The sequence below is a fragment of the Dermochelys coriacea genome, chromosome 1 (assembly GCF_009764565.3).
Source record: "Dermochelys coriacea isolate rDerCor1 chromosome 1, rDerCor1.pri.v4, whole genome shotgun sequence".
NCBI lineage: Eukaryota > Metazoa > Chordata > Testudines > Dermochelyidae > Dermochelys > Dermochelys coriacea.
Window position 1 is genome coordinate 326,424,092 of NC_050068.2, and position 22,804 is coordinate 326,446,895.

Here is a 22,804-nt window from a genome sequence, read left to right on the forward strand (position 1 = left end):
ATGTGCATTACTTTGTATTTAACATTGAATTTCATCTCCCATTTGGTTGCCAAGTCACCTAGTTTTGTGAGATCCCTTTGTAACTCTTTGCAGTCTGTTCTGGACTTAACTATCTTGAATAATTTTGTATCATCTGCAAAATTTGCCACCTCACTGTTTACCCCATTTTACAGATCATTTATGAATATGTTGAACCGCACTGATCCCAGACCACTACAAGCCCCTTGGGGGACACCTCTATTTTCTCCATTCTGAAAATGGGCCATTTATTCCTACTCTTTGTTTCCTCTCTTAACTGGAGTGCTGGGAATGCTTTCAGGATCATCTAACAATCCTTAATTTAATTTAATGAGAAGCCTTTTATTATCTTAGTCACCCTGCCTCTGTTTATAAACAAACTCCCTGCCCCAAGGGCAGAAGGTGTTAGCAGCACAGAACTCATCACATTCCACACTCAAGCTCTGACTCCTGAGTGCTGAACACCCCCTATTTTTTCCCAGTGGGTGCTTAACCCCCGGAGCACCCATGGAGTTGGCGCCTATGGCTGAGAGCCGCTTAAAAACACAAGGTATCTTACAAAGGATTTTATTTTTTCTAGATGTTTGTCATGTAATACAGGACAAAAGGCAAGAATTGGTATTACTGAAGAAACAATTTGCAGCTGAAGAAGCTGAATATGAAGCTATGGTCTTCTGCTCATCTAAAGCTGCAGTAGTTTTGTCTTGCACTTAAGGCACTGGACTGGGAATCAGAAGATCTGGATACAGTTTCTGGCTCTGCAAGATTTTCTGCATACCCTGGTGCAAGTCATTTAATGTCTCTGTGACTAAATTCCTCATCTAAAAAATGGGGATAATAATAAGCTATTCATGGTAAGAACCGTCTCTTACTGTGCGCACGTACAGTGCCTACCATGATGGGGCCCTGATATTTGTTGAGCTCTCTAGGCTCTACTGTAGAACAAATGATAATAGGATTCTGAGATTCTGAGTTATGCTCAGCACAGCTTGTGAGAAGGGGAGGAGCAAATATGACTTTTGGCATCTTCATAGTCCTCAGACTCTGGGGCCAGTCAGAGATCAGTCTGGTACCCAGGGTAAATTAGAGTAACTTGAAGCCTGCGCAAGTTTATGACCAGCTGTCTTTAGTGCAAAGGGATTGATCCACCAGCTGGGAATAAGCAGAGCACAAAGGAATTGTGGCTACGTCCCCTACATTGAGAAGTCCTTCCAGTTAAGACACCCACTTACTTGAGAGTATCATCATATACAAGGCTACACTTAAACAAAAACAGTATCTAAAATTGTAATTTAGAACATTTTCTATACCTGGAGAGGTTTGAGAGTAGCAGCCGTGTTAGTCTGTATTTGCAAAAAGAAAAGGAGTACTTGTGGCACCTCAGAGGCTAACAAATTTATTTGAGCATAAGCTTTCGTGAGCTACAGCTCACTTCATCGGATGCATTTGGTGGAAAATATAGTGGGGAGATGATTTATATACACAGAGAACATGAAACAATGGGTGTTATCATATACACTGTAAGGAGAGTGATCACTTCAGATGAGCTATTACCAGCGGGGGGGGACGGGGACCTTTTGTAGGTTTAATCAAGGTGGGCCATTTCCAGCAGTTGACAAGAATCTCTGAGGAACAGTGGGGTGTCAGGGGGGCGGTGAAACAACATGGGGAAATAGTTTTACTTTGTGTAATGACCCATCAATTCCCAGTCTCTATTCAAGTCTAAGTTACTTGTATCCAGTTTACAAATTAATTGCAATTCAGCAGTCTCTCGCTGGAGTCTATTTTTGAAATTTTTTTGTTGAAGAATAGCCACTCTTAGATCTGTAATCGAGTGACCAGAGAGATTGAAGTGTTCTTCGACTGGTTTTTTGAATGTTATAATTGTTGACGTCTGATTTGTGTCCATTTATTCTTTTACATAGAGACTGTCCAGTTTGACCAAAGTAGATAGCAGAGGGGCATTGCTGGCACATGATGGCATATATCACATTGGTAGATGCGCAGGTGAATGACCTCTGATAGTGTGGCTGATTTGATTAGGCTCTATAATGGTGTCCCCTGAATAGATATGTGGACACAGTTGGCAACGGGCTTTGTTGCAAGGATAGATTCCTGGGATAGCGGTTCTGTTGTGTGGTGTGTGGTTGCTGGTGAGTATTTGCTTCAGATTGGGGGGCTGTCTGTAAGCAAGAACTTGCCTGTCTCCCAAGATCTGTGAGATGGATGGGCATCCTTCAGGATAGGTTGTAGATCCTTGATGATGCATTGGAGAGGTTTTAGTTGGGGGCTGAAGGTGATGGCTAGTGGTATTCTGTTATTTTCTTTGTTGGGCCAGTCCTGTAGTAGGTGACTTCTGGGTACTCTTCTGGCTCTGTCAATCTGTTTCTTCACTTCAGCAGGTGCGTATTGTAGTTGTAAGAATGCTTGATAGAGATCTTGTAGGTGTTTGTCTCTGTCTGAGGGGTTGAAGCAAATGCGGTTGTATCGTAGAGCTTGGCTGTAGACAATGGATCGTGTGGTGTCATCTGGGTGAAAGCTGGAGGCATGTAGATAGGAATAGCAGTCAGTAGGTTTCTCGTATAGGGTGGTGTTTATGTGACCATTGCTTATTAGCACGGTAGTGTCCAGGAAGTGGATCTCTTGTGTGGACTGGTCCAGGCTGAGATTGATGGTGGGATGGAAATTGTTGAAATCATGGTGGAATTCCTCAAGAGCTTCTTTTCCATAGGTCCAGATGATGAAGATGTCATCTATGTAGCGCAAGTAGAGTATGGGCATTAGGGGACGAGAGCCGAGGAAGCGTTGTTCTAAGTCAGCCATAAAAATGTTGGCATACTGTGGGGCCATGCGAGCACCCGTCGCAGTGCCGCTGATTTGAAGGTATACATTGTCTCCAATGTGAAATAGTTATGGGTGAGGACAAAGTTACAAAGTTCAGCCACCAGGTTAGCCGTGACGTTATCGCGGATACTGTTCCTGACAGCCTAATCACATCAGACACTGTCAGAGGCTCGTACACCTGCGCATCTACCAATGTGATATATGCCATCATGTGCCAGAAATGCCCCTCTGCCGTGTACATTTGTCAAACTGGACAGTCTCTACGTAAAAGATTAAATGGACACAAATCAGACGTCAAGAATTATAACATTCAAACACCAGTCGGAGAACACTTCAATCTCTCTGGTCACTTGATTACAGACCTAAGAGTGGCTATTCTTCAACAAAGAAACTTCAAAAAACAGACTCCAACGAGAGACTGCTGAATTGGAATTAATTTGCAAACTGGATACAATTAACTTAGGCTTGAATAGAGACTGGGAGTGGATGGGTCATTACACAAAGTAAAACTATTTCCCCATGTTGTTTCACCGCCCACACCACCCCCCACTGTTCCTCAAACATTCTTGTCAACTGCTGGAAATGGCCCACCTTGATCATCAATACAAAAGGTTTTCTCCCTCCCCCCGCCCATAGCTCATCTTAAGTGATCACTCTCATAGATTCATAGATTCGTAGATACTAAGGTCAGAAGGGACCATTCTGATCATCTAGTCCGACCTCCTGCACAACGCAGGCCACAGAATCTCACCCACCCACTCCTATGAAAAACCTCACCCATGTCTGAGCTATTGAAGTCCTCAAATCGTGATTTAAAGACTTCAAGGAGCAGAGAATCCTCCCTCAAGTGACCCGTGCCCCATGCTACAGAGATAGGTGAAAAACCTCCAGGGCCTCTTCCAATCTGCCCTGGAGGAAAATTCCTTCCCAACCCCAAATATGTCAATCAGCTAAACCCTGAGCATATGGGCAAGATTCACCAGCCAGATACTACAGAAAATTCTTTCCTGGGTAACTCAGATCCCATCCATCTAATATCCCATCTCAGGGGATTCGGCCTATTTACCCTGAATATTTAAAGATCAATTACTTACCAAAATCACATTATCCCATCATACCATCTCCTCCATAAACTAATCGAGTAGAATCTTAAAGCCAAATAGATCTTTTGCCCCCACTGCTTCCCTTGGAAGGCTATTCCAAAACTTCACTCCTCTGATGGTTAGAAACCTTCATCTAATTTCAAGTCTAAACTTCCTGGTGGCCAGTTTATACCCATTTGTTCTTGTGTCCACATTGGTGCTGAGCTTAAATAATTCCTCTCCCTCTTCTGTATTTATCCCTCTGATGTATTTATAGAGAGCAATCATATCTCCCCTCAACCTTCTTTTAGTTAGGCTAAACAAGCCAAGCTCCTTAAGTCTCCTTTCATAAGACAAGTTTTCCATTCCTCGGATCATCCTAGTAGCCCTTCTCTGTACCTGCTCCAGTTTGAATTCATTCTTTTTAAACATGGGAGACCAGAACTGCACACAGTATTCCAGGTGAGGTCTCACCAGTGCCTTGTATAACGGTACTAAAACCTCCTTATCCCTACTGGAAATACCTCTCCTGATGCATCCCAAAACCGCATTAGCTTTTTTCACAGCCATATCACATTGGCAGCTTATAGTCATCCTATGATCAACCAATACTCCAAGGTCTTTCTCTTCTTCAGTTACTTCTAATTGATGTGTCCCCAGCTTATAACTAAAATTCTTGTTATTAATCCCTAAATGCATAACCTTACACTTCTCACTATTAAATTTCATCCTATTACTATTACTCCAGATTACAAGGTCATCCAGATCCTCCTGTATAATATCCCGATCCTTCTCCGAATTGGCAATACCTCCCAGCTTTGTATCATCCGCAAACTTTGTTAGCACACTCCCACTTTTTGTGCCGAGGTCAGTAATAAAAAGATTAAATAAGATTGGTCCCAAAACTGATCCCTGAGGGACTCCACTGGTAACCTCCCTCCAGCCTGACAGTTCGCCTTTCAGTAGGACCCGTTGTAGTCTCCCCTTTAACCAATTCCTTATCCACCTTTTGATGTTCATATTGATCCCCATCTTCTCCAATTTAACTAATAATTCCCCATGTGGCATAGTATCAAACGCCTTACTGAAATCTAGGTAAATTAGATCCACTGCATTTCCTTTGGCTAAAAAATCTGTTACCTTGTCAAAGAAGGAGATCAGGTTGGTTTGGCACGATCTACCTTTTGTAAAACCATGTTGTATTTTGTCCCATTTACCATTGACTTCAATGTCCTTAACTAATTTCTCCTTCAAAATTTTTTCCAGGACCTTGCATACTACAGATGTCAAACTAACTGGCCTGTAGTTACCCGGATCACGTTTTTTTCCTTTCTTAAAAATAGGAACTATATTAGCAATTCTCCAATCATTCGGTACAACTCCTGAGTTTACAGATTCATTAAAAATTCTTGCTAATGGGCTTGCAATTTCAGGTGCCAATTCCTTTAATATTCTTGGACGAAGATTATCTGGGCCCCCCCGATTTAGTCCCATTAAGCTGTTTGCTTCGCTTCTACCTCAGATATGGTAATATCTACCTCCGTATCCTCATTCCCATTTGTCATGCTACCATTATCCCCAAGATCCTCTTTAGCCTTATTAAAGACTGAGGCAAAGTATTTGTTTAGATATTGGGCCATGCCTAGATTATCTTTAACCTCCACTCCATCCTCAGTGTTTAGCGGCCCCACTTCTTCTTTCTTAGTTTTCTTCTTATTTATATGGCTATAGAACCTTTTACTATTGGTTTTAATTCCCTTTGCAATGTCCAACTCTACTCGACTTTTAGCCTGTCTCACTTATCCCTACATGTTCTGACCTCAATAAGGTAGCTTACCTTGCTGATCCCTCCCATCTTCCACTCCCTGTATGCTTTCTGCTTCTTCTTAATCACCTCTCTAAGATGCTTGCTCATCCAGCTTGGTCTACAACTCCTTCCTATGAATTTTTTCCCCTTTCTTGGGATACAGGCTTCCGATAGCTTCTGCAGCTTTGATTTAAAGTAATCCCAGGCCTCCTCTACCTTTAGATCCATAAATTCTTCAGTCCAATCCATTTCCCTAACTAATTTCCTTAATTTTTGAAAGTCAGCCCTTTTGAAATCAAAAACCCTAGTGGCAGATTTATTTTTGTTAATCCTTCCATTTAGTTTGAACTGAATTAGCTCATGAACTCATAGCTCAAGGAATTGGCGGCTGTGATTGCAGAGCCCTTGGCCATTATCTTTGAAAACTCGTGGCGAACGGGGGAAGTCCCGGATGACTGGAAAAAGGCTAATGTAGTGCCCATCTTTAAAAAAGGGAAGAAGGAGGATCCTGGGAACTACAGGCCGGTCAGCCTCACCTCAGTCCCTGGAAAAATCATGGAGCAGGTCCTCAAAGAATCAATCCTGAAGCACTTAGAGGAGAGGAAAGTGATCAGGAACAGTCAGCATGGATTCACCAAGGGAAGGTCATGCCTGACTAATCTAATCGCCTTTTATGATGAGATTACTGGTTCTGTGGATGAAGGGAAAGCAGTGGATGTATTGTTTCTTGACTTTAGCAAAGCTTTTGACACGGTCTCCCACAGCATTCTTGTCAGCAAGTTAAGGAAGTATGGGCTGGATGAATGCACTATAAGGTGGGTAGAAAGCTGGCTAGATTGTCGGGCTCAACGGGTAGTGATCAATGGCTCCATGTCTAGTTGGCAGCCGGTGTCAAGTGGAGTGCCCCAGGGGTCGGTCCTGGGGCCCGTTTTGTTCAATATCTTCATAAATGATCTGGAGGATGGTGTGGATTGCACTCTCAGCAAATTTGCGGATGATACTAAACTGGGAGGAGTGGTAGATACGCTGGAGGGGAGGGATAGGATACAGAAGGACCTAGACAAATTGGAAGATTGGGCCAAAAGAAATCTAATGAGGTTCAATAAGGATAAGTGCAGGGTCCTGCACTTAGGATGGAAGAATCCAATGCACCGCTACAGACTAGGGACCGAATGGCTCGGCAGCAGTTCTGCGGAAAAGGACCTAGGGGTGACAGTGGACGAGAAGCTGGATATGAGTCAGCAGTGTGCCCTTGTTGCCAAGAAGGCCAATGGCATTTTGGGATGTATAAGTAGGGGCATAGCGAGCAGATCGAGGGACGTGATCGTTCCCCTCTATTCGACACTGGTGAGGCCTCATCTGGAGTACTGTGTCCAGTTTTGGGCCCCACACTACAGGAAGGATGTGGATAAATTGGAAAGAGTACAACGAAGGGCAACAAAAATGATTAGGGGTCTAGAGCACATGACTTATGAGGAGAGGCTGAGGGAGCTGGGATTGTTTAGTCTGCAGAAGAGAAGAATGAGGGGGGATTTGATAGCTGCTTTCAACTACCTGAAAGGGGGTTTCAAAGAGGATGGCTCTAGACTGTTCTCAATGGTAGCAGATGACAGAACGAGGAGTAATGGTCTCAAGTTGCAATGGGGGAGGTTTAGATTGGATATTAGGAAAAACTTTTTCACTAAGAGGGTGGTGAAACACTGGAATGCGTTACCTAGGGAGGTGGTAGAATCTCCTTCCTTAGAGGTTTTTAAGGTCAGGCTTGACAAAGCCCTGGCTGGGATGATTTAACTGGGACTTGGTCCTGCTTTGAGCAGGGGGTTGGACTAGATGACCTTCTGGGGTCCCTTCCAACCCTGATATTCTATGATTCTATGATTCTATGATCACTTGAGCCAAGATTATCCCCTACAATCATTTCTTCTATGAGGTCCTCGCTACTCACCAAAATTAAATCGAAAATGGCATCCCCTCTAGTTGGTTCAGCAACTACTTGATGAAGGAATCTATCAACTATCGCATGTAGGAAAATCTGAGCCCTATTATTATTACTAGCACTGGTCCTCCAGTCTATATCTGGGAAGTTAAAGTCTCCCATGATCACACAATTTCCATTAGTATTTACTTTATTAATAACGTAATTAATATAATAAAAAGGGCTCTATCCATATCCAAATTAGATCCCGGCGGTCTATAGCACACCCCAAGCACTATCCCAGGGGAGGCTTTACTAGTTATCTTCCCCAATGTAATTTTTGCCCCGACAGACTCTGTCTTATCCATCGCATCACTTCTTATTTCTTTACATTCTACCTCATCATTGATATACAATGCTACTCCACCACCTTTACCTTTATTTCTGTCTTTCCTAAACAGCACATACCTTTCAATACCTGTAGTCCAGTCATGACTACTATTCCACCATGTTTCTGTTATCCCTATAACATCTGGTTTCACTTCCTGCACCAGTAGCTCTAGTTCCTCCATTTTGTTACCTAGGCTCCTCATATTGGTGTACAAACATCTTAATTTTTGCTGTTTGGCCTCGCTCACATTTTGTACCCTATTAGGCACAGTCATTCTACAGCCAGTATAACCTATTAGACTGGGGTATCCACACTGCCCTCGCTCCTTATATACATTCTCCTACCCACGGCTATATCCTTTCTTACTTCATCTTCTTCCCTCTCAATGCTAAAATCTGGCATGGAGATTACCTGGACATTTCCCAACCATCTCCCCCAAATTCCTAGTTTAAAGCTCTCTTTATCAGTTGTGCCAATCTCGATCCTAGAAGTCTATTTCCTTCCCTACTCAGATGAAGTCCATCCCGAGAGAACTGTCCTCTGTCTGTGAATGCCTCCCAGTGGCCATACATCCCAAAGCCCTCCTTATAGCACCACTGCCTAAGCCATCTGTTGACAGTCATAATCTTGTCACACCTTTGTTGCTCTTCTCTAGGAACAGGCAGAATCCCACTAAAGATCACCTGAGCCTCGATTTCCTTAAGCGTCTTCCCCAGCCTAGCATAATTTCCCTTAATACTTTCTAGCAAGAATCTAGCCGTATCATTTGTTCCCACATGAAGGATAATTAGGGGATTCTTTCCCGCTCCCTTTAGGATCCTTTTCAACCTCAGGTCTACATCCTGTATCTTAGCACCTGGAAGACAGCACACCCTTCTATTCTCTGGATCAGCTCTAGTTACAGGCCTGTCTATTCTTCTCAATAAAGAGTCCCCGATTACATAGACCTGCCTTTTCCTGGTGACTGTGCTATTCTCCAGTCTCTCCCCTCTTCCCTCTGGCTGCAAGTTCTTTCCATTCCTATTTTCCCTTATAATCCTCTTCAACCCATCCTGTATTCTCCTGGGGCTCATATTTGGTGTAGTCTCCCTTGACTCTTCCCCTTTTCCTATAGGACTAGCCTCTCTTCTCTTCTTCCTTGCCCTTCCACTTTCAGCGACTACCTGCTGAGCCCCTTCTTCATTTTCCAACTCTGCAAACCTGTTCCTAAGCTCTATTTCTCCTTCACTAGCCCGTCTTTTCCTCTGCTTGGTTCTTTTAGTCACATGCTTCCACTGACCACTTTCCTCACCCAGTCTCCCCTCAAAATTCCCAGGCCTGCTTCCATCTGTAAGTCTGAGCTTTTCCCTTCAGATACCTCATGTTTTTGCTCCATCATCTGCTCAAACCCCTCTCTAAACTCAACCAGACTTTCCACCTGCATCTCCAGACCTTGGATCTTTTCCTCCATCAGCTCCATCAGATGGCATTTCATGCAGAAAAAACTCTTACCAGGTCCCCCCTCCAGGATCATGTACATACCACAGCTTCCACATCCAGTCATCCTCATTGTGTCTTCCACTACACGAGTCACTCCCACAGCTGCCTCCGTATCCATCATAGCCTTCCCACCTAAGTCCTGTTAATCTGGTGAACACAAACCACACCAAAAAGACCACCCCCCACAGCAAAAACAAACCCCAAACAAGCACCACAATACAAACTCCCTTTACAAACTCCCACTCAAACTCCCCTGTTTACAGCTCTGTTTGCTAGCTCCTGTGCCACTGCAGCTGTCTTTACAGTGTGTATGATAACACCCATTGCTTCATCTTCTCTGTCTATATAAATCTCCCCACTGTATTTTCCACTGAATGCATCCGATGAAGTGAGCTGTAGCTCACGAAAGCTTATGCTCAAATAAATTTGTTAGCCTCTAAGGGGCCACAAATCCTCCTTTTCTTTTTGCGTATACCTGGAGACAATCACAATGCTCCCCAATCTCCCCCACCCCAAAATCATAGATGTGTAGGACTGGAAGGGACCTCAGTAGGTCATCTAGTCCAGTCCCCTCCACTGAAGGCAGAACTACATAATAACGAGACCATCCTTGACAGGTGTTTGTCTAACCTGTTCCTAAAAACCTCCAATATTAGAGATTCCACCACCTTCTTAGGCAATTTGTTCCAATGCTTAATCACCTTGATAGGAGATTTTCCTAATGAAAATGTCCAATCTAAACCTCCCTTACTGCAATTTAAGCCCATTGCTTCCTGTCCTATCCTAAGAGGTTAACAAGAACAATTGTTCACTCTCCTCCTTGTAACAATCTTTTATGTATTTGTAAACTGTTATATCCCCTTTCACTCCTCTCTTCTCCAGACTAAAAAAACCCCATTTTTCAATCTTTCCTCATAGGACATGTTTTCTAGACCATTAATCGTTCTTGTTGTTCTTCTCTGGACTTTTTCTAATTTGTCCACCTCTCTCCTGAAATTTGACACCAAGAACTGAACACAATACTCCAGCTGAGGCCTTATCAGCGCAGAACAGACTGGAAGAATTACTTTTCATGTTTTGCTTACAACATTCTGCTGATAAAACTGTTGCACTTTTTTGCAATAGTTTTACACTGCTGACTCATATTTAGCTTGTGATCCACTATGACTCCCAGATCCCTTTCTGCAGTACTCCTTCTTAGGCAGTCATTTCCCATTTTGTATGTGTGCGACTGATTGTTCCTTCCTAAATGGAGTACTTTGCATTTGTCCTTATTGAATTTCATTCTATTTACTTCAAACCATTTCTCCAGTTTGTCCAGATCATTTTGAATTTTAATCCTATCCTCCAAAGCTCTTGCAACCTCTCCCAGCTTAGTATCATCTACAAACTCCTTAAGTGTACTCGCTATGGCATTATCTAAGTTATTTATGAAGATATTAAACAGAACCAGACCCAGGAACAAACCCTGCCGGACCCCACTTGATATGTCCTTTCAGCTTGACTGTGAACCACTGATAACTACTCTCTGGGAATGGTTTTCCAATCAACTGTGCACCCACCTTATTGAAGCTCCATCTAGATTGTATTTCTCAAGTTTGTTTATGAGATGGTCATGTGAAAGAGTATCAAAAGCTTACTAAAGTAAAGGTATGTCATATCTATTGCTTCCCCTCATCCACAAGGCTTGTTATGCTGTCAAAGAAAGCTATTAGTTGGTCTGACACAATTTGTTCTTGAGGGATCTATGTTGACTGCTACTTATAACTTTATTATCTTTAGGTTTTTGCAAATTGATTGCTTGATTATCTGCTCCATTATCTTTCCAGATACCAAAGTTAAAATGACTGGTCTGTAATTCCCTGGGTTGTCCTTATTCCCCTTTTTATAGATTAGCACTATATTTGCCTTCTTCCAGTCCCCTGGAATGTCTTCCATGTTCCATGTTTTCAAAGATAATTGCTAATGGCTCAGATATCTCTTCAGTCAGCTCCTATAAGTCTGTGATTCAATTTTAGGATGTATTTCATCAGGCTCAGCCGATTTGAAGACATCAAACTTGTCTAAGCAATTTTTACCTTGTTTTTTCCCTATTTTAGCCTCAGACTCTGCCCCATTTTCACTGGCGTTCACTCCAATCGCTACTAACCTTTCTGGTGAAAACTGAAACAAAAAAATCATTTAGCACTTCTGCTATTTCCACATTTTCTGTTATTGTCTTTCTCCACTCATTAAGTAATGGGCCTACCCTGTCCTTGGTCTTCCTCTTACTTCTAATATATTTGTAGAATGTTTTCTTTTTACCCTTTATGTCTTTAGCTAGTGTAATCTTGTTTTGTGCCTGGGCCTTTCTAATTTTGTCCCTACATGCTTGTGTTTTATATTTGCCCTTTGTAATTTGACCTAGTTTCCACTTTTTGGTAGGACTCTTTTTTGAGTTTCATATCACTGAAGATCTCCTGGCTAAGCCAGGCTGGTCCCTTGCCATACTTCCAATCTTTCCTACACAGTGGAATAGTTTAATTTTATGCCCTTAATAATGTCTCTTTGAAAAATTGCCAGCTCTGTGTTTTTCCCCTTAGACTTGCTCAAACTACATTTGAGATATTGAAGTGGAAAAGAATGAGTCCAGAAAGCATATACCATCTGTAGTATGGTCACCTTTAAACATTCGTCATTTGCCAAGAGTTAACAACATTACTCACAATACCTAGAATAGTAAATAATTGTGCTAAATGTTTGATGTTAGCAAATAGTGGTTTTTCTTTCCTAGCTAGAGCTCACTGAAGCTCTAGAAGAAACTCTCCAAAAAGTTCTCCATATTCATAGGCCCAAGCAAAACATGTTGGAAACCAGCACTTTAGCGCAGGGGTCGGCAAACTTTTTGGCCCTAGGGCCACATTGAGTACAGAAATTGTATGGAGGGCCAGGTAGGGAAGGCTGGGGGAGGCTATGCTTCCCCAATCAGCGAGGTGTGGCCTGACTCCCACCCCCATTCCAGCCCCCTGGAACTCCTGCCCCCATCCAAATCCCCCTGCTCCCCACCCCTGACTGCCCCCTGGGACTCCTGCTCTTATCCTAACACCCCTGCTCTCTGCCCCCGACCATCCCGCCAGGACCCCTGCCCTTATCCAATCTCCCCTGCTCCCAGGGCCGGTGCAAGGATATTTTGCGCCCTAAGTGAAACTTCCACCTTGCGCCTCCCCTCCCCCCCCGAGCATCGCTTATTATAAACTTTCAAAAATGAATACTGCATAATGTAGCATTGATCATGAGAATTAATACACGTTCGGCTTTTTTCTCTATCTGCCATGAGGCTGCATAAATGACGAAAAAAAATGACATTTTATTCCTATCAGTTCTTTTTGTTGTTCACTATTAAAAGTAAAGAATAGAGAATACGTCACTTACAAACTAACTATGAGTCACTATTTGAATTTCATCAACTGTTTGATGTAAACATTGATTAAGAGATCAAGATGACTTTTCCTTAAAATTAAGCAATGTTGATTGTAATTGGAAATAAACCCTTTTTAGTCACTTATACTTCCTTCCTTCATTCTTTCATATCAGAATCTACTACATTTTATTCTACCTTTAGAATATCCAATTATTGTTGTTAATAAAATTTATAAAATTAGAATGGTGGATACTCCGTCATACAACAACTGACAATATCAATATGACAAATTTCTACAACCTACACACGCATATTCGCACATGACAAACATGTACACTCAAATACTTAACATACACACACAATTGACACAAAGTATTAGCGAAATGATGCAGCAGCAAGTGCCAGAATCTTAGATCTGAAACAACTCAACAAAAATAGGTTTCAGAATAGCAGCTGTGTTAGTCTGTATCCACAAAAAGAAAAGGAGGACTTGTGGCACCTTAGAGACTAACAAAGGTATTTGAGCATAGGCATTCGTGAGCTAAATAAATTTGTTAGTCTCTAAAGTGCCACAAGTCCTCCTTTTCTTTTTTCAACAAAAATAGTTAGCCTCAGTCGACTACCTCCGAAAACTAGTAAACAGCATTATAAACAACCTGTCAGAACGGGTGACGTCATTGCCACTTTGTACCGTAGTGAAGCAGTACGCTTGTGCCCGCAATGCAGAGCTGGCATAGGCTATAGCTGTAATGTACGAGAGCACAACAAGTTGAAATGCCAGTTCAACGACATTTCTCTTTTCTTTAGTCATTCGTTTTCCAGCAATAGTGTAAAAAAAATGTTTTGGGCACAGCTTTTTGGCGCCCCCCCAAATCTTGGCACCCTAGGTTGCCGCCTAGTTTGCCTAGTGGTTACACCAGCCCTGCCTGCTCCCCACCCCCTGACTGCCACCCTGGGGCTCTCCTGCCCCCTATCCAACCCTCCCTGTTCTCCCCGACCCACATTACATGTGGAATGGGGTAAAGGGGGGCTCAGTCCTTTCCCTGTGCATTTCCCCTGCTCATTTGGCTGCTCTCCCTGGCAGTTGGGCAGGGCTCACTCCCTGTCTGGGCTTGGCTGCTGGGGACAGGGGCCAAGAATGCTGAAGGTGGAGGGAGGCCCTGGTTTCCTCTGCCCCTGTTCCTGGCAGCAGGGCCCAGGCCCCTGGCCCACTCCCCTGCAACCCTCCCTGCTCCTCGCCTCCCCCACCCCAGAACTCCCCCTGACTGCACTGCCTGGAGCACCAGGTCTGGCTGTGCTATAGCTGTGCCACCCATCTAGAGCTACAGCCACACTGCCCAGGTGCTGGGGTAACTGTGACTGCAAGGGAGGCAGGAGAGCAGAAGGGGAGGGGCCAAGGGCTAGCCTCTGCCCCGCTCACCACGCTGCCAGGGAGTTGGGCTGGCTCCTCTGCAAGCATGTCCTGACCCTGCTCCCTGGCAGGAGCTTGGGGGCCAGAGGGAAGGGTCCTGCAGGCCAGATGTGGCCCACAAGCCGTAGTTTGCCCCCCCTCTGCTTTATCAGATAATCCCATGACTTTAGGAATGTTGATGAGTGGTTGTGAGATTCATGCCTAGCACACCATGTCAGCTAATACTCTTTGATTCTGGCTGTAGATTATTTTCTGAGCTTTGTTCTGATTGTTTTTCTATCATTTCTGTTTATATGGTCTTGTCCCAAATTTTCTGGTGAGGCTAAAACTTTTAACTCAGAGTGAAACCATTGCTATCACCTACAATTGCAGGTTAAGTCATCTTTGTTTTTTTAAGCTATTTTTGAATATAAGCTCTCTGGGGAAATGACTGTCACATATTATGCATTTATACAATGGGGACCCAATCTTGATTTGGGTCTGTAGGCACTACCATGATACAGACCCTGATATTGAAAACATGACACACATGGAGTCCCAAAATAATAATAATTTTAAGCCTGTATCTACACTACAAGAATGAGAACTGCTAAAATTTTCTGAAACGAATCTTACATTTTAGGCCAAAACAAAAGGGAAGGGAGTCCAGGAGAGCTGGCTGTATTTCAAGGAATCCCTGTTGAGGTTACAGGGACAAACCATCCCGATGAGTCGAAAGAATAGTAAATATGGCAGGCGACCAGCTTGGCTTAATGGTGAAATCCTAGCGGATCTTAAACATAAAAAAGAAGCTTACAAGAAGTGGAAGCTTGGACATATGACCAGGGAAGAGTATAAAAATATTGCTCGGGCATGTAGGAAAGATATCAGGAGGCCAAATCGCACCTGGAGCTGCAGCTAGCAAGAGATGTCAAGAGTAACAGAAGGGTTTCTTCGGTATGTTGGCAACAAGAAGAAAGCCAAGGAAAGTGTGGGCCCCTTACTGAATGAGGGAGGCAAGCTAGTGACAGAGGATGTGGAAAAAGCTAATGTACTCAATGCTTTTTTTGCCTCTGTTTTCACTAACAAGGTCAGCTCCCAGACTGCTGTGCTGGGCAACACAAAATGGGGAAGAGATGGCCAGCCCTCTGTAGAGATAGAGGTGGTTAGGGACTATTTAGAAAAGCTGGACGTGCACAAGTCCATGGGGCCGGACGAATTGCAATCCGAGAGTGCTGAAGGAATTGGCGGCTGTGATTGCAGAGCCCTTGGACCATTATCTTGAAAACTCGTGGCGAACGGGGGAAGTCCCCGGATGACTGGAAAAAGGCTAATGTAGTGACCATCTTAAAAAAGGGAAGAAGGAGGATCCTGGGAACTACAGGCCGGTCAGCCTAACCTCAGTCCCTGGAAAAATCATGGAGCAGGTCCTCAAAGAATCAATCCTGAAGCACTTAGAGGAGAGGAAAGTGATCAGGAAACAGTCAGCATGGATCACCAGGGAAGGTCATGCCTTGACTAATCTAATCGCCTTTTATGATGAGATTACTGTTCTGTGGATGAAGGGAAAGCAGTGGATGTATTGTTTTTGACTTTAGCAAAGCTTTTGACACGGTCTCCCACAGCATTCTTGTCAGCAAGTTAAGGAAGTATGGGCTGGATGAATGCACTATAAGGTGGGTAGAAAGCTGGCTAGATTGTCGGGCTCAACGGGTAGTGATCAATGGCTCCATGTCTAGTTGGCAGCCGGTGTCAAGTGGAGTGCCCCAGGGGTCGGTCCTGGGGCCCGTTTTGTTCAATATCTTCATAAATGATCTGGAGGATGGTGTGGATTGCACTCTCAGCAAATTTGCGGATGATACTAAACTGGGAGGAGTGGTAGATACGCTGGAGGGAGGGATAGGATACAGAAGGACCTAGACAAATTGGAGGATTGGGCCAAAAGAAATCTAATGAGGTTCAATAAGGATAAATGCAGGGTCCTGCACTTAGGATGGAAGAATCCAATGCACCGCTACAGACTAGGGACGAATGGCTCGGCAGCAGTTCTGCGGAAAACCTAGGGGTGACAGTGGACGAGAAGCTGGATATGAGTAAGCAGTGTGCCCTTGTTGCCAAGAAGGCCAATGGCATTTTGGGTTGTATAAGTAGGGGCATAGCGAGCAGATCGAGGGACGTGATCGTTCCCCTCTATTCGACACTGGTGAGGCCTCATCTGGAGTACTGTGTCCAGTTTTGGGCCCCACACTACAGGAAGGATGTGGATAAATTGGAAAGAGTACAACGAAGGGCAACGAAAATGATTAGGGGTCTAGAGCACATGACTTATGAGGAGAGGCTGAGGGAGCTGGGATTGTTTAGTCTGCAGAAGAGAAGAATGAGGGGGGATTTGATAGCTGCTTTCAACTACCTGAAAGGGGGTTTCAAAGAGGATGGCTCTAGACTGTTCTCAATGGTAGCAGATGACAGAACGAGGAGTAATGGTCTCAAGTTGCAATGGGGGAGGTTTAGATTGGATATTAGGAAAAACTTTTTCACTAAGAGGGTGGTGAAACACTGGAATGCGTTACCTAGGGAGGTGGTAGAATCTCCTTCCTTAGAGGTTTTTAAGGTCAGGCTTGACAAAGCCCTAGCTGGGATGATTTAACTGCGACTTGGTCCTGCTTTGAGCAGGGGGTTGGACTAGATGACCTTCTGGGGTCCCTTCCAACCCTGATATTCTATTCTATGATACTTGACAATGCCTGTCTAAGACGATAAATGTACAGGTGCTCTGCCATTTGTTGTGGATGAAAAAAGGGAATATGTATTATGCAGCTATAATGGGACAACGGGATGAATCCAACAGATGGCACAATGGTCAGGATTAGCCAGCTCCACTCTGAGGCACAAAATTCCATATGGCCAAGCGGAAATGCTTTCTACCATGAATCTATGTATAAAAAGCATTGTGGAGTTTCTGTGCTGTGATTAGTTTGGTTCAAAAATCTTGCAAAGTTTTAGCACCAAAATCAACATATTGGCAATTAATCCATCCCTCTCCACTACAATCTATCTTCCTCTCAACCTCTGACCTCTTCCAGTGCTTAGTGGGGCTTCTGGGCACTGCATCTATACTACAAAATTGAAAATTTTCTTATCTATGAAATGTTGAGCTGGGGTAGGGGGGCCAGTGCTGTTGACAGGTCTCTGCACATGTGCAAAACAGCACAGTGAAGTCTCTCAATGCAGCCGGTCTGGTGGATGCTCCCAGCTGCTGCTGCTGAGGGGAGGCAGTGGTGGGTGGGTGCTGGTGGAGGTGCAGCATAATATCATCCCCATGCCACACATGCACCTGGACTCAGCTTGAGGGACTCTAAGCAGCTTCTTAGTCTTCCTGACACACCTGGTAAAGGGTTGGAGGCAAAGCACTGGGAAGGGATGGGGGAGAGGAAGAAAACAGGTCTGAAGTGGAAGGAGGAAAAAGGGAGGGGCAATGACAAAGTGAGAGGATGGGCCCTCTGGAGGCATGGGGGTGGGATTGAAAAAAGCAACCCAAACAATACAAGTCCACTGCCCATGCTTCTCCCTTTGGTGAGGATGAGCAAACAAACACATGACAGACATTAGTCATATCACTTAATGCACTCGTGGAACATGCTCACATAGTACAGTGGTGAGTGTGCATAGCATAGACTGCAGGGGGTGATGTGGGGCTGTGACAGAGCTCATGGAACCCAAGGTGTCCTGTTTTTACTTGTCCTGGGGCTGTTTTAAAAGGTATCCCAAAATGTTGCTGCCAATATAAACCCAGGCCCTGGATCAGGGCAGGCAGCAAGCCGCAGCAGAAGACCCACTGCTGTGTCAGTGGGGATCCTGGCTGCAACACACTGACATTCACTCTGGCAGTGCTCAGCCAGACTAAGGTCAGCTGCCCCCGGGCTACTTCCGGACTCTCCTTCGTAGGGTACCTGGGTCAGGGTGGTGTCCTCGGAGGGTTCCAGCACCATGGGTTCCTCCGGGTAGCTGGCAAGGGGTAGGCTTGGCAGCTCCTCTGGATAGCTGGCGACGGGTAGGCTTGGCAGCTCCTCTGGGTAGCTGGCGACGGGTAGGCTTGGCAGCTCCTCCGTGCACCAGTCGGCATTAGGCATTGGCCGGTCCAGCCAGTCCTTGGGTCGGCTGCGGATTGCCTGGGTCTCCCAAGCCAGAGCCAGGCCACAGGTGTCTGGCTTCTCTGGCAGCTGCAGCCCAAGTGAGCTCTGGGGTCGGGCTTTTATATTTCCTGTCCTGCACCTTGACCTCTGGGGGGCGGGCACAGGATCCACTGGCTCTGCCCACTTTGGTGTCTGGAGAGGTTCTTCCCTCTGCGGGGCGGTGGGGCACCACACCCATTGTTTTTTTTTTCACACTTTCTGCTACACACTTTGTCATGCTGATCTTAGTACTTGGAACAATCTCCACTTCCATCTGCTAAGCCCTTCCCCTCATTCTGAACCCACAGCTGCTAGCAATCCATCCTTCCTTCTCCTTCTCAAAACCCCCTTCCTGCCCCACCTGTCAATTGTTGCCCTGTGTCTTGTCTTGGGCCTTTTTTTTAGACTGCAAGCTTTTTGTGGACAAGAAAGGTGTTATAACTGGTTTGTGAAGTGCAGTATATCTGGGGTGACTGTAAATTACTTGTAATAATTTTTAAGTACCTTGAGGCAGGGACTGAGGTAGGTTGGGCTGAACATGTGCCCAGCACTTGGATAATAATTACACTCACATTTCATAGCCAGTGTTTTAGCACTTTGGGGAAACCACCCTCTGAGAGGGCCCACGGACAAGAACTCTGCATCTCCCTCTAATCGACAGACAAATGGTTCCTTCCCTTCCTGAAGCTAGTTAATCAGAAGCTGCTGCTGCTGCCACCTCAGTCTCTGCTACCCTTCAGGCTTGGATGACATCCCAAGGATCAAACTGTGATTCTGTGCATGCCAGGAAGAGGAAGTCTAATTTTAGCCTCTAAGACAGTAAAATGCTGAATCAAAAGTTCAGCAAACATTTGTGAATTTTGAAAGGGTGTCCCATCAAGACATGAAATTAGATCCAGCAATATTTTTGTTGATAGGGATTTCTCACCCGGGGGGAGGGGGGCAGAGGAGTGCTCCAGATATTGTAAAACCAGCTAAGGCTAAACCATATTGAAGGGAACCATGACAAGGAAATGGGATTACACTAAGTTAAAGGAGATAAGTATTTAAGTATCTTTCTCTCACACACCACCTGCAGACAAATCTTCACTCCCACTTAAAGCTATCTAATTATGTGTGGATATTTGAAAAAGAATAATACTGAAACCTAGATAGAAAAAACCCTCTATTTTTAGCAGTTTATGCTGATATCTTCCCATATCAGCATAGCCTGTGGTGTCTGAAAAGCACTAAAAAGTAAATTGTCACTCACACATTCCCTGTTCTTTTCCTAGTGGGGACATGAAGAAAAGTTATTCTGTGTGTGGTTTCAGACATGTATTCCACAAGTGTGCATGTGTCCAGAGCACCAAAGCTGGAGAACTTTGCCTAGCAGTGGCTGTAGGGGCAGCGCTCATACCCAGTGACTCTAGTCCCTCCCCTGGTTATGTAAGGGCAGTGCCAAGTTCACCAAAAGTCTGTCTCCCTCAGCTGGTATAGCCTTATACTGTATATAGAAGTTGCCCATCTCTCTGCTTCTTTTTTCTGAGCCCCATCTGACATTGTTCCCCCAATATACTGTCTCCAGTGAATGTTCCTGAAGTATGTTTAGAGCTTGTTCCATCTCGCCCCACTTGCTCAGGGAGTCATTCTGAGTACAAAACCTGTAGCTTTTCCCCTGGCAGGGCTTATACATATTATATTTCATCTTGATACTAAGGCCTGGTCTACACCTAAAAATTAGGTTGACCTCATTACACTGCTCAGGACTGTGAAAATTTTCATGTCTTGTGCGATATAGTTAGGTCAACTTAATCCCCACTATGGACACAAATAGGTCAAAAAAATTCTTCAATTGACCTCGCTACTGCCTCTCAAAGAGGTGGATTACCTACATCAGTGGAAATCCCCCTTACGTCAGTAATGGAAGTGTCTACACTACAGTGGTAGAGCAGCACTGTAGTATAGACATGGCCTAAAATGGTAGCAATGCTAAGTGACCTGTTCAGGGATAGCCATTCATTACACGAGGTTAGCAAGAACAAACATAATTTAATAGTTGGACAAAATTCTTTTTCTGTTACTGCCAGAACCCAAAGACTATGGATGAGAGATTGTCAAGACTTAGAATGATCTAGCCCCAGTTCTATGTATAATAATGGACCAGATCTTAGGGGCATTACAGGAAAGAAAGATTGAAATCTGATGGAGCACTTTTTTTTTTAGAGTTACTGTTATTTACTGAAACTTTTGGGTCAGACTCTCTGTTTTTAGGCAAATAAAGAAAGCTCTTAGCTCAGACCCAGTGTTACTAAAGGATACAATTGAACAAAGCCAACTAACACCGCAGCTTGTAATTATCGTAATATGTCAGCATTACCTCTCTGGGCCTGAGCAATGCGCTAAAGTTCAGTGCCCAATGGGTTGTTCCCATTAGCAGGAGAAATTGATGATGGGATCAGGTGTCTTTGGTGTAATCCTGTTTATTATCAGAGAATGTACAAAGTCCTGTTTCTCTGAACGCATCTGGAATCAAACCACAGAAGACAGTCTCTTCACTTACAATATTCAGCAGAAACCCTCCGCCCACGTGTGCCTTTGGGCGCTCTCCTGAATGAATTGGCTCTGAGATAGCTTCCCTCTTCATACAGAACTGTGGAGGGAATATAGAATGCAATATTTGTTAACAAAAGTGTTCCTCTGAGGCAATCCTCAACAGATCTGCTCATCTGCTTGAATTTGGTGAGTTAAAAATAGTGGCTGGCAAATGCTGTGGCAGAGCGATGCTTAGAAACACCTCAGGAGCTGAGGTTTAACTGCTACAGTGCTTGTAAACCAGGCAGGGACTCTGTCCTGGGATGGAAGGGAGCCTCACTCCTGCAGCTCTCAAAAGATCTTCAGGAAGTCTCTCCTGCACTTTCCTGTGGAACTCAAGCTGACAAGGATTTCACCCTAATTTCAAAATTTCACCCTACCTCACTTCTGTAAAAGAAATAAGCCCTGCATGATTCATCAAGAGTTTTGTGAGCTCAAAAATGCTTCCTCTGTTTACTGTAACTAACTGGTGTAGTGGAGACACCAGCTGCAGTCCAACAAAGTAGAAACATACCTGATTTAAATAAATTGATTCATTTGGACTGCCAACTGTCAACATCAAAAGAAGCCTAAAGCCAACGTTAGTAATGTCAGAATAATTTACAGACAAACATTTGGTTATAAATTGGTCCTGTGATACATGCTGCAGTTAGAGACTAGCGGCATAACTATGCCAGTAAGGATTATATCTGAACAAATCATAGGTTTGGCTAATTAACATAAATGTAATTGTAAGTGTGACAGTTTGGGAAATCGGTCTATGTACAATTTATGAATGGTTGATTGTATGAAACAGCTGTATCACTGAATGCCTCACGGCGTGTGGAGTCAATCTCATGCTCCCCAGATTATGTCACATATCTCTCAGACGAGGAACAATGGGGGGTTGTTAAACTTTGATGGCTCCCATTCAAGTGGCACCAATTTAAGACAGTGGGATGGCTGAGGTCTAGGGAAACCAGTTGATCCAGTTTGTCAGCAAGATTGGGGTTTAGAGCAGTGGAATTTCCCAGAAGCAGAACAAAGAGATCTGGTGTTCACAATGGGTCTTAAAATGCACAGAGCCTGGGAGACTCAAAGATACACAGAAAGCTTGGGCACAGCAGGACTCAGAGAGCGGAAGAGAGGAGCATGCTTTCGTAGCAGGGGGTTAATCCTGTTTAGCTGCTGGACCAGCCAAAGAAGAAGGAAATTGGCTGCCAGGTAGGGTTACCATATTTCAGGTTCCCCAAAAGAGGACTCTACTGGATGGGGGGATCTGGATTGGAGAGGGAGAGCTGGAGGGGGGACAGTTGGGAGTGCTGGAGGGGCTACCTGCAGCAGGGGTACTCACTGGTGGTGTGGGGCAGTGTTGCTCCCTGTCACAGTGACAGCTGTCAGTCTGTGCCTCCTTGCGGGACACCTTCCTCAAGGCTGAGAGTCAGGGTCTGGGTGGGTAGGATCCTGTGGCTTGCAGGGGAATTGACCAATGAGCTGCAGATGCGTGGGAGGAACCAATAAGGAAGTGGACCAATCAGGGCTCTTTCTGAGCTGCAACTGCTCTGCAAAAACCCAGGACATTTCCTGTTATTTGAAAACTTTACCTGGACAGAGAAGAGGCTCAAAAAAGAAGCTGTGCCCAGAAAAACTGGACATATGGTAACCCTGTGCACAGAGAGACACACTTCCTGATTTGGAGAAGCCATGTGCAGTAATGTGGAGTTCCTGGTCTCTTTAGTGGATTATGACCTAA

The 22,804-nt window shown here is 44.5% G+C and overlaps 1 long non-coding RNA gene across 1 annotated transcript in view; it reads left to right on the forward strand.

Annotated features, from left to right (window-relative positions):
- The window catches only part of LOC122456615, a 94,019-nt gene that overhangs the window by 61,610 nt on the left and 9,605 nt on the right, over window positions 1-22,804 (forward strand). The window contains exon 2 of the long non-coding RNA XR_006275602.1: window positions 599-872. This is a non-coding gene — a long non-coding RNA (uncharacterized LOC122456615). The remainder of the gene's footprint in view (window positions 1-598; window positions 873-22,804) is intronic.